A 13,081-nucleotide genomic window follows, 5' to 3' on the forward strand; every position below is an offset into this window, starting at 1 on the left:
TCCAATCATTCTGAACAATGGAAGATGACTGAAAAGTACCAAATGCTACCTTTCATTTCACTAAATCCAGACAGACAAATATTGTATTAAACCAAGGAGATAATTCGGCTACTTCTTATATATCAGAAATAGTTATGGCTGATTATTTAATTTTCTGCAATATTTTTAAACATACAGTTCAGTTCCAAGTGGGAAGAAAGACACTGGAAACATAGAGACTGCTTGGAAGGATGGTTTAATGGTGGATAGCAGGACCACATGGTTTGAGGTCCTGGACAAAAAAAAAGCACATAGTTGAAACAAGGAGATTTATATCCTGTGTTGGGCTTTGAACTTGCTTCCTGTTCCTGTGGCAAGAAATGTACCCTGATTGGTTGTCAGACTCCCATGGGGCCATACAGGGGTAACTTTATAGGTTCTCTTGTAGGCTTTGTAGGCTTGGTTGAATCTTGCTGGGTGATGTAAAGAAGGGGATTTGGGCAATTTCTTTTATGCTTAATGGTTTTGTCTTGGTTTGGATTTTGAGTAAGGGCTAATCCTATCACCCTGCAGCTGAAGGTCTTTTGTGTTGTAGATAAGCTGACCTAGCCTTTCTGGGGCTATTAACAAAGGTGGGGACAGCTTTCCAAGAGCATGTATCTTCTTTTCTCATCCAAGGAGGTATAATAACCTGCGTTTTTAATAGTATTTCTTAGAATATTCCATTCTTATAGGAGAAGGGGAATACTAACTTTCTACACCCACAAAAGCAAGCCCCCCCCCAAATGAAAGTGGAAAACTGAAGGTTTCTTTCTTTCTTCTATCTTTCTAAAAAAGAAAGTCCATAATCATCTTCCTGATTTTGATGGTCCTACAGCATGAAAAAGGGATGGATCAACTGTTGAACATTACCATAGAGATATTATGTATGTATGTATGTATGTATGTATGTATGTATGTATGTATGTATGTATGTATTTATTTATTTATTTATTTATTTATTTATTTATTTATTAGCCACTCATCTTGCCGCATGGTAACTCTGGGCTTACAATATGTGATCTTAGGCTGCATCAACAGAAAGTTAGCATCAAGATCACATGAAGTGTTAGCACCACTTTATACTGCTCTGGTAAAGCCACATTAGAATACTGCATCCAGTTTTAGTCACCAAGATAAGGAAAAGGTGTTGAAACTCTAGAAATAGTGCAAAGAAGAGTAACAAGATGATTAGGGAGTGGAGGCTAAACTATACAATGAATGATTGTGGAAACAGAGAATGTTTAATCTAACAAAAGGTTTAGGGGTGCCATGATCCAATTCCAATATTTGAAGGGCTGTCACAGAGAGAGGAAGTATAATAATATTAGAAGGCACTTGCAGACAAGACGATAAGTAACGGATGAGTAACGGTTTTAAAGAAGAGTTTGGACAGCCATTTATCTGGAATGGTATGGGGTGTCCATCTCCAGCTTGAGCAGGACGTTAGACTAAAAGAATTCCAAGGTTCCTTCCAACTCTATGATTCTGTATTCTGTAAAATAAGATTAAATATTAAAAGAGATGTTCTACCTGTCATTGGCAAGACCTCTGGAGAGTTCCAAAGTTTAGGACCATGGAATTCTTAATAAATATTAATATTACAATGTAAATGAATTAAAGCAATGAACATTTATCCTTTTATATTTCCTATACTATCCATGAATGTAACACTGTCAGTCTGCCAAAAGAATTCTCAAGGCAGCAATCAAATAGTAAAATATAAAATTCAAAATAGTACATATAAAATTCAAAAGAAAAATAAATAAAGAATGTATAACATATGGATTGATTCTGTATGATCACAGTAATATTGCCTGATGTGGTGATCAAAACAACTCCCTCTTTTTTGCATTTAAGAGACATTGTATATTAGGTTTTGAGGCAATTCCTAAAGCCTTTGATATCATATGTTTCCACTCCTACATTCTCCTTTTTCTTCTTGAGAAAATTGAATGCATATTTATTAGTCATAATAATTATAATGACATTTAAAATATTCCTCACTTTATTTGGTCATTTATCTGATGTTACTTTTTTTAGCACTGTGAATATTTCTAAGGAACTTATATTTCTTCATGATGGAATTATATAACAGCACCTGTTAATTGTTTCTGGTATGGATGATGTATCACTAAAAACATGAGGTTGTATTATACTTATCCTGCAAATATTTTTTACTCTATTCATTCTCTACCTAAGTAGAAGCATATGATTTAAATTAAGGTGTTTCCTGTTTTGCTTCCATTATAAATAGCAACTTTAAAAACTGGGTTGGCAGCCTCCATTTCAGGTGAGAAACTATAACCATACTTCAAAGTAGGGAGACAGGAGATAGACTTAAGGGAGATATAAATACATGTGTATGTGTGTGTCTTTATATATAAAGCAAATTTAGAAATGAATATAGGCAAGGCCATAAGTGCCCACAGCTAGCCATAAAGATGCTAAAACAACAAATCATGCAATTCAATGTCACATGTTCTGCCTTTTTGCATTTGGATCATGTTGGACACAAGCACCTAAGGATACATGATACGTCATGCTCTACAATCTCTCTCTCTCTCTCTCTCTCTCTCTCTCTTTCCCATTTGTTAGATGTTTATGGCCAAAGTGAGCAGAATAAAAATGAAAAAGGAGGAAAGAGGACAGATGTTCTAGGTTAAGACCATTTTGTTTTAGTATTTATAAGGTTGTAACATGGTGTTTGGAAAACAAAGAATGGCCGAGAATGTGAATGTGCATAGAATTATATTCTCCAAATTTGGAAACTTTGGAAGTGTGGATGCTTATTTTATTCCAGCATTCCAGCAATAAAATGAATGAAAGTCTGCCTGAGCCTGAAGTTCCCTCTCTTTTTTTTTACCCCTTTAAAGGGAGAAAAGGAATATGAGAAAATATATTCTCTTGAGTGCAATCCATTGAAGATATGACATGAAATCTAAAGGTTCCTCTTCTCTGTTCCATTGAATGATGCAGCAGCTAGCCTTGCTCTACTTCCTTCAGTGCTCACCTGACAACAAAGTAAAAAGAATAAGGAAGAAGAAAGCTTGGAGTTTCATTGTCAAAATTGGTATTGGGGTTAATGCAGTGATGGGTAGCTCCCAGATCAGAGGAAGAGATGTATAATAGACTGAAGGGGATATATAAGAGCTTGTTCAAATGGGAGCCTATTCTTAAGAAAAGATCTCTGACAAATGGATCCTGCACCAGCTATAACTACGCTACACTCCAATCCTTTTATAAAGAGAACATGTTGAAGCTGGATTGCTGGAGGATGAGAGATCCATATGGCTTTGGCTTTGGATGCTGATTTGGATTTGGATGCTATACCTGTGACTTCAGTCTGCCTTCTCTTATAATGGTAGACTTATAATGGTAGACTCTGGTAGATAGCTAGGATGAAGAAAAAATGTCCCACTACCCAGCCTAGAATTGTACAGAGTAAAAGAATCCCTGAAATTGTAGAGCTGGTGGTCCAGCTTGGCACTCCCGAGAAATGACCCCTTTTTAACACTAGCCTCAGTGGGCATCAGTTTGGGCAGGATGCATAACATCTTATTCATTAAAAAAGATGAAAAATAGAACTTATTGAAAAATAGAACTCTTCCCCATATTGTGCAAAGTTTAAAAGTAAGACTTAGTGTATGACAAATAATCTGACTGTTGACCTTTGAGCTTGTGGTTGGACATCTGCTAGCTGAGCTGAACCCAATAAAAAAGTGTAACTTTCTATTAATGCAACAGAGCACAGCTAAGAAAGTGGATGCAACTACTCTCTGCTATGTCCACAGAACTCTGATAGATAACTTAATAAGGTCACAAAAATCTCATTGACATGAATAGCCATGTTGAAGCATATTACTTAACTTCCCCCCTGATGTTTCACCATGTATGTAAGTAAAGTTATAATGCTGCAAATTGTCGGTAACAGCAACAGAAAAGCCACCAAATCTAAGAAGTGCTTCATAGCTACTCAGTTCAACTGTGAATCTGTTTTATTTCAAGGATTCATCTGAACCTTCATCAGACTAAAGCAGTCTCAAAAACTCACACAAGTTCTAGATGTGCAGTTGTCAGATCTGGGCTGCAAAAATCCAGAAGACCATCAGATGGCAGTAAAGCAATACTAACTTCAATTCCATGGTCTCATCTAATGTTTCTCCAGAGTTTTGAAGCCCAGATCTTGTACCCTGACTTGATATTGGATTTTGTTTTTGACTTAATCTTCCCCGTTATAGATGATGACGTTATAGATACCATGCTGTGCATATTTACTCAGAAAGCTTACTCAGCCTATGAAGTAAGACGTCTATGATTTAAGCCATCTGCTGAAGCAGATCTTTTATAAGTTACTACTGAAGAAATACATAGAATTGTCACACCTCCCACTTATTTAACAACAACTGGATTAATTTTCAGAAGAAAACAGAAGCGAATTCTTCTATACAATGGCTGGGCTCCCACATACTATTTAGCTGACACGTGGATCATTGGTTAGCATATTGTGTGAACCAAGCCAAGTGTGGCTTAATTGAAAAATGTTGAAGCCACTTACAGTTAGCACAATGCCGTTGCTGAGACATTTTCTCCAAAGACAACTCTGCTGAGCACAGAGAGGCTTGCTCTCAGTGAGTGTGGAAATAGAGATTCAGTGACAATTTGGCAAGCTGCCACTAAATATCCACCTGAAATACAGAAACTGGAACAATCACCTTTACCTGGCTGTTTCAGGGATTATCAGGTTAAATACACAGTTTTAGATAATAATTCTTCCACAGGGTTAAGCAACCTGGTGCTCTCCAAACTTTTGACACTCAGCTCCCATTAGCCCCAGTCACCCCGTGAGTGACAAAAGGTTTGAGAAATTGTTTCCCAATTGTTGCTTCTTCTTCTTCTTCTTTCTTTCTCTCTTCTTCTTCTTCTTCTTCTTCTTCTTCTTCTTCTTCTTCTTCTTCTTCTTCTTCTTCTTCTTCTTCTTCTTCTTCTTTTTTCTGATGAAGCTAAAGCTTTGGAGAAGGGTAACTCACTTTCCTCCCTGTTTGCATTCAATAACTCTTAGTAACAGCATTTCTTATCTTACAAGATGACATGAAGAGGGAGCTATGGTTCTTCCACTTGTTCAGTTTGCATGTGTGTCTCTCACCGGTCTCTAATTTCTGCCTTTCTGTATCCTTCCTTCCTTCCTTCCTTCCTTCCTTCCTTCCTTCCTTCCTTCCTTCCTTCCTTCCTTCCTTCCTTCCTTCCTTCCTTCCTTCCTTCCTTCCTTCCTTCCTTCTTCTTTATTTCCCTCTTTCCTTCTCTCTCTCCTGCCCCTCCTTTCTTCCTCCTTACCATCTTTCCCTTCCAACTCTTGGTACTTTGCCAGATATATTTAAATCTCTCTCTCTTGGAGTGCAGCTAATCCATGCAAATGTGAGCCACTGGCTCCCAAGTGCTCGCTTCACAAAGCAAGCTGTGCTTCAGGAGGTCACTCGTTCACAGCTGCTCCTCCCATTCTATTTTTCCACCCACCCACCCCCAGAACTCCGCTAGCTGGTATCCACTGACTGAAAGGACTCAATTTACTGCAACTGCCGCCTGGTTTTTCCCTACAACTTTCTTTAAAGCAGGACATTTCTTCCATCTCTCTTTGCAAGGAAAGAAAGGTAGGAAGTCTGATTGTTGTAAAGTCGTGGAAATGCCTCTTCTCCTTGCTAGTTCTCCGAGCAGGCAGTGCACAAGGAGGAGGATGCTCCTGGCTTTCTGCCTTGCCTCTTAAAAGTGAGGTGCCAATGTTGTTGTTACCAATGTGCACAGTTGAAAATGTTTAAGTGGCTGTTATCCTAAATGGTGATTTGGCCAGCTATTATCCAGAGGCACAATGGCCAGGGAGATCTTATCAGAGAAGCTCTTGATGCTGCTGCGATTGCAATCCTCAAACTTCCAAGCATATACTTTGATCCTTCCATAATGAAACTTTTTTTTTTAAAGAATCCTCTTTCAAGGCATTTTCTAAATAAGTGCTAGGGCTCAATTCCAATCAAAACTCTCAGTAGCTTTGTTTCTGGCCTTGGATCTTATTAAAGTGATTTTTCCCTGGAGCCAAGCTAATTGTTGAAAATTTTAAGGCACAACAACATTCATAGGGATATCTTTTCTTTTGGTTTTCCCAGTTTATAAACTTGCAGGCCTCATTCCAAATGGGTCTTCTGTAGAGTTATGGTGGAATATAACATTCCAACGTTCTAGCAGTGGAATTGCTAGATGTAGTTTTACAGCAACAAAACGGGAGGTGAAATAGGCAACATACACAAATACAGCAAATACACAGTAATCATTCAAAAGGAAAACCCAGGCATTATTTTTCTTAGCAATATCTCAACCTAGGCTGCCATAGAAAATGCTTCTTTCTATAATAGCAGATATAGGCTTTTAAGTAATTTGGCCAGATAACATAGAATTGTTTCTTGGACTTTGGGGTGGAATTTAGGATTTATCTCTTAAATGCAACTGGAATACCATTTGGGATGAGTATAACTCAAGCAGCATAGTAAGGAAACACAATTGAACCAGTCCTGTCTGCTGGGGTAAAAACAGAAATATGTCTAAAGGGTACATGATTGTAGTTAAGACATTGCACATATGATACCATCCAGTAATTCTTTAGTATTTTTGCCAATAAAACTATAAATGGATTTGGAAGAGTAGAGGTCCATTTGTGCTTCTTTTTGCTAACTGGCAATATAGTACCAGAAAGAGAGCTTTTAGAAATAAATATTCAGTCTACCATGTGGTCCTGTTTCTATTTTTCCTGAGAGGCAAGTCACACTGAGTTGGTTTTGGGGTTACTTGTAGATAAAATTGTGCAGTTTCAATTTTTAGAATTTAGAAGTTAAATAAGGATATTTTGTTCATCTCACATGAATGGTTATTTATTTGCTCTTGTAGATTAATCTACAGGAATAGCCAATATCCCCAAAACCAGATGCTGAATGTGGACCAAGTTCTGCTAAGGCATCTGAGGATTTGAAGAGGGTGGGGTATTTACAGAAGGCCCTTGTTTTTCATCAATAAAGAAATCAGTACACACTTATTACTGCTATGAAGAGATGGAGTTCATTTTTCTGCAGCATGTTAACCCTATTGGTATGCAAACCAGTTTGCTTAAAGCAAAGGGAGAAAAAGAAATAATTTTTGCAAAAAATGTTCAATAGAAACTCTTCAGATGATGTCAGAACTATTCACTATTAGAAATAACTGTTTCCAGCTTTTGAATTTTGAAGTAAAACCGTTAATCAAAAAAGCTGCCAAATTATTATTTTTACTTATTTATGCCTTTTATTTATGTATTATTTATATTTGTTAATTGATACTTCTGTGCCCAATTTGTGTGTTATAAATGAGTGACATTTCAACATGGAATTGTATGAATCGATGTATAACTTTCAGCTGCAAACCCAAACATAAAATTTGCATTAAATTCCACTAAAATCATTGAGGTTTACCTATTTTCCTCCTGCTTGTTTTTAGTGAGAAAAAAATAAATGAAGAATTGAGCATTTTCTATGATCAGCTAGATCAATCTTGAATTGTTTAGTACAGAAACTTTTTAAAAAGGCTACCATAAAAGAACAAAACATACAGACAAACAATGCATACAACAATAATAATTCATGTTATTAGTTGTAACATAAAACAAAGAATACCAATGACCTTAAAAAGAAGTCCAGTTGGTATCTCTCATACTCCTGTAACACTGAAGATTAATGTTAACAACATATGGTCAAAATATAGTTCAACAATAAATTCAGATTGCACAATCCAGTTATAAATAGGGCAGAAATGAAAAAGAATATGAAAAGGGTTTTGAAAGAACTTTTTTTTTAAAAAAGGAATGTGCATTTGTTTCCATCATCCTCTAAGACCTGTACATGGCATCATAGGTAATAAGATACATGATAAACTATGTTCATTCACATTATTAAGAATAATTTCATAACAATTGGTTTAAACGCATATTCTGAAATATGTATTCAGATTTGCTACCTTCAGATTCAGTAATACATCTTTAATCTTCCATGATTTGTAATTAATCCAAAATGAATATCTCCTAGAAATAGACAGATTTGATGTTTCAGGATCTATGTTATTTCTTTAGATAAGACTAAGGCCTAACAATTAAAGTCAAGTGCAAAAATACTTCTGAACATGACTTAATTTTAAAAAAATAGCCACACACATATAACTTAACCTAGAACGGATAATCACACCAGGATGATATACATTTGTGTAACCATGGTGGAAATTTTCCCACAGTTTTTTCTTATATTTATATTGTTCTAATTTAGGTAGGAAAAAATATTTTGTATTACATAATTGAGAGAAACCCTTGTTGGCACATCACTCATTGGACCTATCTGACCTAGAATCTTTGCAAGATTCTTGCCTTTATAATCTGGGTTTTGGTCACCTGCTTTGCTTGGAGACAATTTTCACATTTCTCTAGCCTCCTAGTAACATATGTCCTTGACTTCTATTGAATTAAGTGTAAACTTATAGAGCAAGTGGATTTTCCACCAAGTACAGTTTGCTCCTTTTGCTATACTTTAGCCACACCTTGTTAATGTAGTAAATCTGCTGGTATATAATTCATTTAAAAAAAAATCAGGATATTTTCTGTTTTATGGAGATAGCTATACAGACAAATGGCCTTCTTTAATTTATTCTATAAGAGAGTGTAAATGTGTTTTAAATTCTTCTATGTTCAACCTGGTATGATCTAGACTTTGAGTTCTTGTGCTTCTCAAGGCAGAGCATATATGAACATCCGAGGCCTTATTTTAAATGTTGAAATTTTAAAATACTCCATCAAACAAAGAATGTAACTGACTACAGATTGATCAAGCAGACCTATGATTGGTATATAGTCCATGCCAGCTTAAAAAGAAAATCTGTTCGGTTTTTCATCCATTTCTACAATTAATTATATTGTCTTCTAATTTTACAACTCCAGTCATTATCATGTGCTCCAAATAGATATGACTATAATATCAGTGTGCAAACTTCAGTTCTTTCATCCTAGTGACTACTGACAATGTTTGCTGGGCAGAAAAAGCTTACTTTATACCTCAAGGGGTTGAAATGTGAATCAGATCTGTAATTGACTGACTTCAACACTGACAGCCTTTGAAGCTTCACCATTTTTTTAAACACATTATTTTTGGGGGGGAGGGGGGGAGACGATGTCCCTTTATATGTTTGGAATTCTTCAATGGATGTAAAATGCTAGGTAATGATCAAAATTATCCTGAGGCTTTATCTGTTTCCTCTTACAATTTTATTGCGGTGCTGGTAATAGTTAACATTTTATGCAAACAGCTGCTTTCTTCTGAAACATGCATGCTTCTGCTATGTCATCTCATATTTTGTAATTGTCAGAGTTATTCTGAAAATGGACCTTACTTCCTCCCTTCATTTTTTAAATCTCTAAACCTATGGTTTTGCTTTGGCATGTTAGTGGCAATACTGCCATGGCAAGTACAGACGGCCAGTTCAAATAATAATTATTTTCTTTTTGACTGTTTTCTTGTGCTACTCTGGACTATTCACCCAATTGTTCTGTTGGAAAGATTAATTTCTTTAGAGAATTAGATTCCAAAGCTGTTTTCTTTAATCATTGGGAAGTATAAATATTTCACATTAGCATATGAAAATGCAGTCCTAGATTCTTTATAAAATGCAAGATATACAGTATTCAGTCAAATTTATTGGCATATTAGAATGTCACAAATGTACTTTCCTTCTGCATAATCATAATAAATAGCTTATTTTTCCATGTTGTTTATCTCCGTCTCTAAGAAATTGAAAGCAAATATGCTAGTAAGATACAAAGAGCTGGGATACTCAAAATAAACCTGCCAGCCAATTCATAAATTCACTTAGTAGTACCCTGATACATGAAATTCTCAAGGATTAATTTCTGAAAAAGCAATCCAGTTCTTTTTCATAAACTGTACTGACCAGTCACAAATATATGGTGAAAAGAGCAGAAGACTCTGTTTTGTTCCCTTTTACTTCATAATTAAATATGCCAGTGTTTAAACACCAGTGCAGAAATGAGGAACATGTAGCTTTCCTGATATTGTTACCTTCAAATTCCACCAGCCTTTGCCAGCAAGATCTGTGATTGGTATAATATGAGTTATAATCCAGCAATCCCTAAAAAGCCCTTATGTTGCAGAACCCTATAAAGTTTCTAAGCTTATTCTACAGATTGAGAATATTCATTGTTTTTACTGCTGACCAAGGTCTCCAAACATTTTGAACAGAAACTTGATTGATATTACGACTGATTTGTAAAGATTATGTTTTAAAAGAACATACCAGTTAAGGCAATGAAACCCAAAATATTAATAAAAAAAGAACTTACACCATGGATTTGTAAGAATTACTGGTCGATTTCAACCTTTATTGCACTGTCAGAGTTTTATTTTATTTTTTTAATTTTTCTCTGAGTGGATTGCATTTGTCACAAAAGTATTTCATTCCTATCACTCTGTTAGTGTTGTGACATTTTCAAGGAAATCCCAGAGACTTATATAAACATATGCTGGTGTGAATGAAATATCCAAAACTATATCCTGTAACCGCTATTTCAACTTCTCCGTGTGCCAAGATAATAACACTGCTAGCAAAAAGCAGGCTGAATCTGTGAGAAAACCAAATATTCAGAAAGTTACAGGGCAATGCAATAACTGAATTGAACAGTGAATGCATTATTAGAAGTTGGAGTTAGCTTCTTCGCCTGTGGAGAATAACATTAAAAACCACTATTTCTCTTGCTGGGCGCGCGGGGGGGGGAATCAAATTGAATTTATTCATAATTTAACTATAATTAACCAAGATCTATTTCATAAAAATAGCAGCTCTATATGTTCAAACTGGTGGGCACATCAAATGGGCTTAATTGCTGAATGCAACAATGAAGTTAATGTGCAAATTTAACATCATTTTGCATAATAGTACATGTCCTGTGGGAACAAATGGCAACATTCAAGCCATTAACTCCTGAATCAAAGGAGAATTATTGGGACTTTACCAAAATAAACTTAAAATGAACCACTCCGCCGTGTTTGATTTCTATTGACTCTTTATGTAGTGAATGATTAGTTCTCAACTTTAGCTTTAGTAATAGTATTTTTCACTGCACAGTTCTATTTTACAAAGATTGTGCATATTACATTTGACAGAGCAAAGTATCCAGGAAGAGTCCTTCATAGGGAATATTAGTTTAAGCAAAGCACAAGTTCTTCAATTGTATTAAAATAGCTATGTCCTCTGGAAGCTTTGCTATTGCTTCTTTTCCTACATCCATATATGCAGTACAGTCACTTTATTCACCATCTCAGGAAATTATTTTCTATGCAGTCACAATCTTGCATAAATTTCTAGAGAAGCCTTTACAAGCCTCTCAAAGAAGGTGGCTTTCTTAATATGTTGCGGAAAAACAGATTATTTGCTTGCACTAACATATGTGATGAGGCATGTTAGTATAAGCATTTGATTGCCCAGTTGAGGATTGTTTGGAGATACAAGTGGATAATATTTGATTTTTTTTTCTTTTTTAGAATGACAACACCTTTTCTTCCTCCCAGAATGCCTCACTCGCATTCCATTTTTCCCATAGAAGAGAATAATTGTAGCTCAGGGTTGAAATGTTGAGTCCTTGGTAATATTTGGGTTTGTTCATTTGTAGACATTCAAGTCTGCAACTGGACTTTCTGGTTTTTCTTTGAAGACGTTTTGCTTCTCATCCAAGAAACTTCTTCAGCTCTGAAATGACCTGGATGACTGAGAATCTCCATAGACATTTTACATGCTTTTCTTTACATCTAAACTATGACAGTCTCTTAAAACTCTAAAAAAAAAAAAAAACCTCTTCTTTAAAATATACTAATTCCCCATATGAGAGCATGTTCTTACCTTCACAACAAATGTGTGACTTTACCAGTCAAAGTCAAGATGATTATTATTTTTTATATAAATTTTTAATGGCTGAGCACCAGGTTCATTTCCGGTACTAGCCACAGCATGTATATATATTCTTAGGTGCAGATTTTTGCATGTCCTGCCACTAAGAAGTGACATCAACTATAAAATAAATTGGACTTCTTTTTGGACCCATCTTTTTTGAAGTTTAGGCAAAGACTTAAAGCATCTCTTTTTATTCTGGCTTTTTAATTAGAGATGTTTCTGTTCCTGAATTTAATTTTTTTAATTGTTACCTTGAATTTTAGAGATAGGAAAGAAGTTGGAATTACAAAGTGGTTGTGAGAGGCATATACAGTTATAGAGTGATCTCTTTTGCTCTCTTTCTTGAGTAGGGCAAAGATCGGCATTTCTTTAAAACGGAGAGCAAAGATAAGAATCTAGCTGTAAAAACAAAGGTTATTTCAACTCACTGCAAAATTTCAGCTCACAGCTATCAAGGGTTTTTCAGTAGCCATTGCTGTCACTCTGGCCTTGTTGGCATAGCATGAAGCTGTCATATTGACAGATGTTAGGCTTGACACACAGCACCTTTTGGCACCCAATTGCAACGGTTTGAATAGTGGCAATGAGGGTTGATTGCCAAAACAACAGTCCCTGAGTTAAACTACAGCTTTCAAGTGCTGAATCTGTACTACATTAATGAGTGTGATGTGTCTGAATTCTGCTTTTACCAGGGGTGGGATTCTACCAGTTCTGTCCACTTTTGTAGAACCGGTAGTTATGAAGAGCAGCAGACAGAACCGGTTCTATGTCTGCTGCTGTTTTGGCCCACCCACCTGCCCGGGCTCTTACCTGACCTTTATTTCCTGCTTTTTCAATCACAGCTGCTTTGCACAACACAGCTGAGGTTGAAAAAGCAGGAAAAGGGGGCTTTTCCAACCACTGTGCACTTGCACACAGTGCTGCTCAGCTGTGTGGGCAGCTCAGCAGGTCGTAAATTGCACTCACGCAACTCGCGTATGCATGCACAATGCAAAGCAACTGAACCGGTAGTTATACCGGTCGGATCCCATCCCTGGCTTTGACCCAT

This window comes from Notechis scutatus, chromosome 3 (assembly GCF_049901735.1).
Source record: "Notechis scutatus isolate UNSWTSFEM ecotype Mainland chromosome 3, rNotScu1.2, whole genome shotgun sequence".
Taxonomy (NCBI): domain Eukaryota; kingdom Metazoa; phylum Chordata; class Lepidosauria; order Squamata; family Elapidae; genus Notechis; species Notechis scutatus.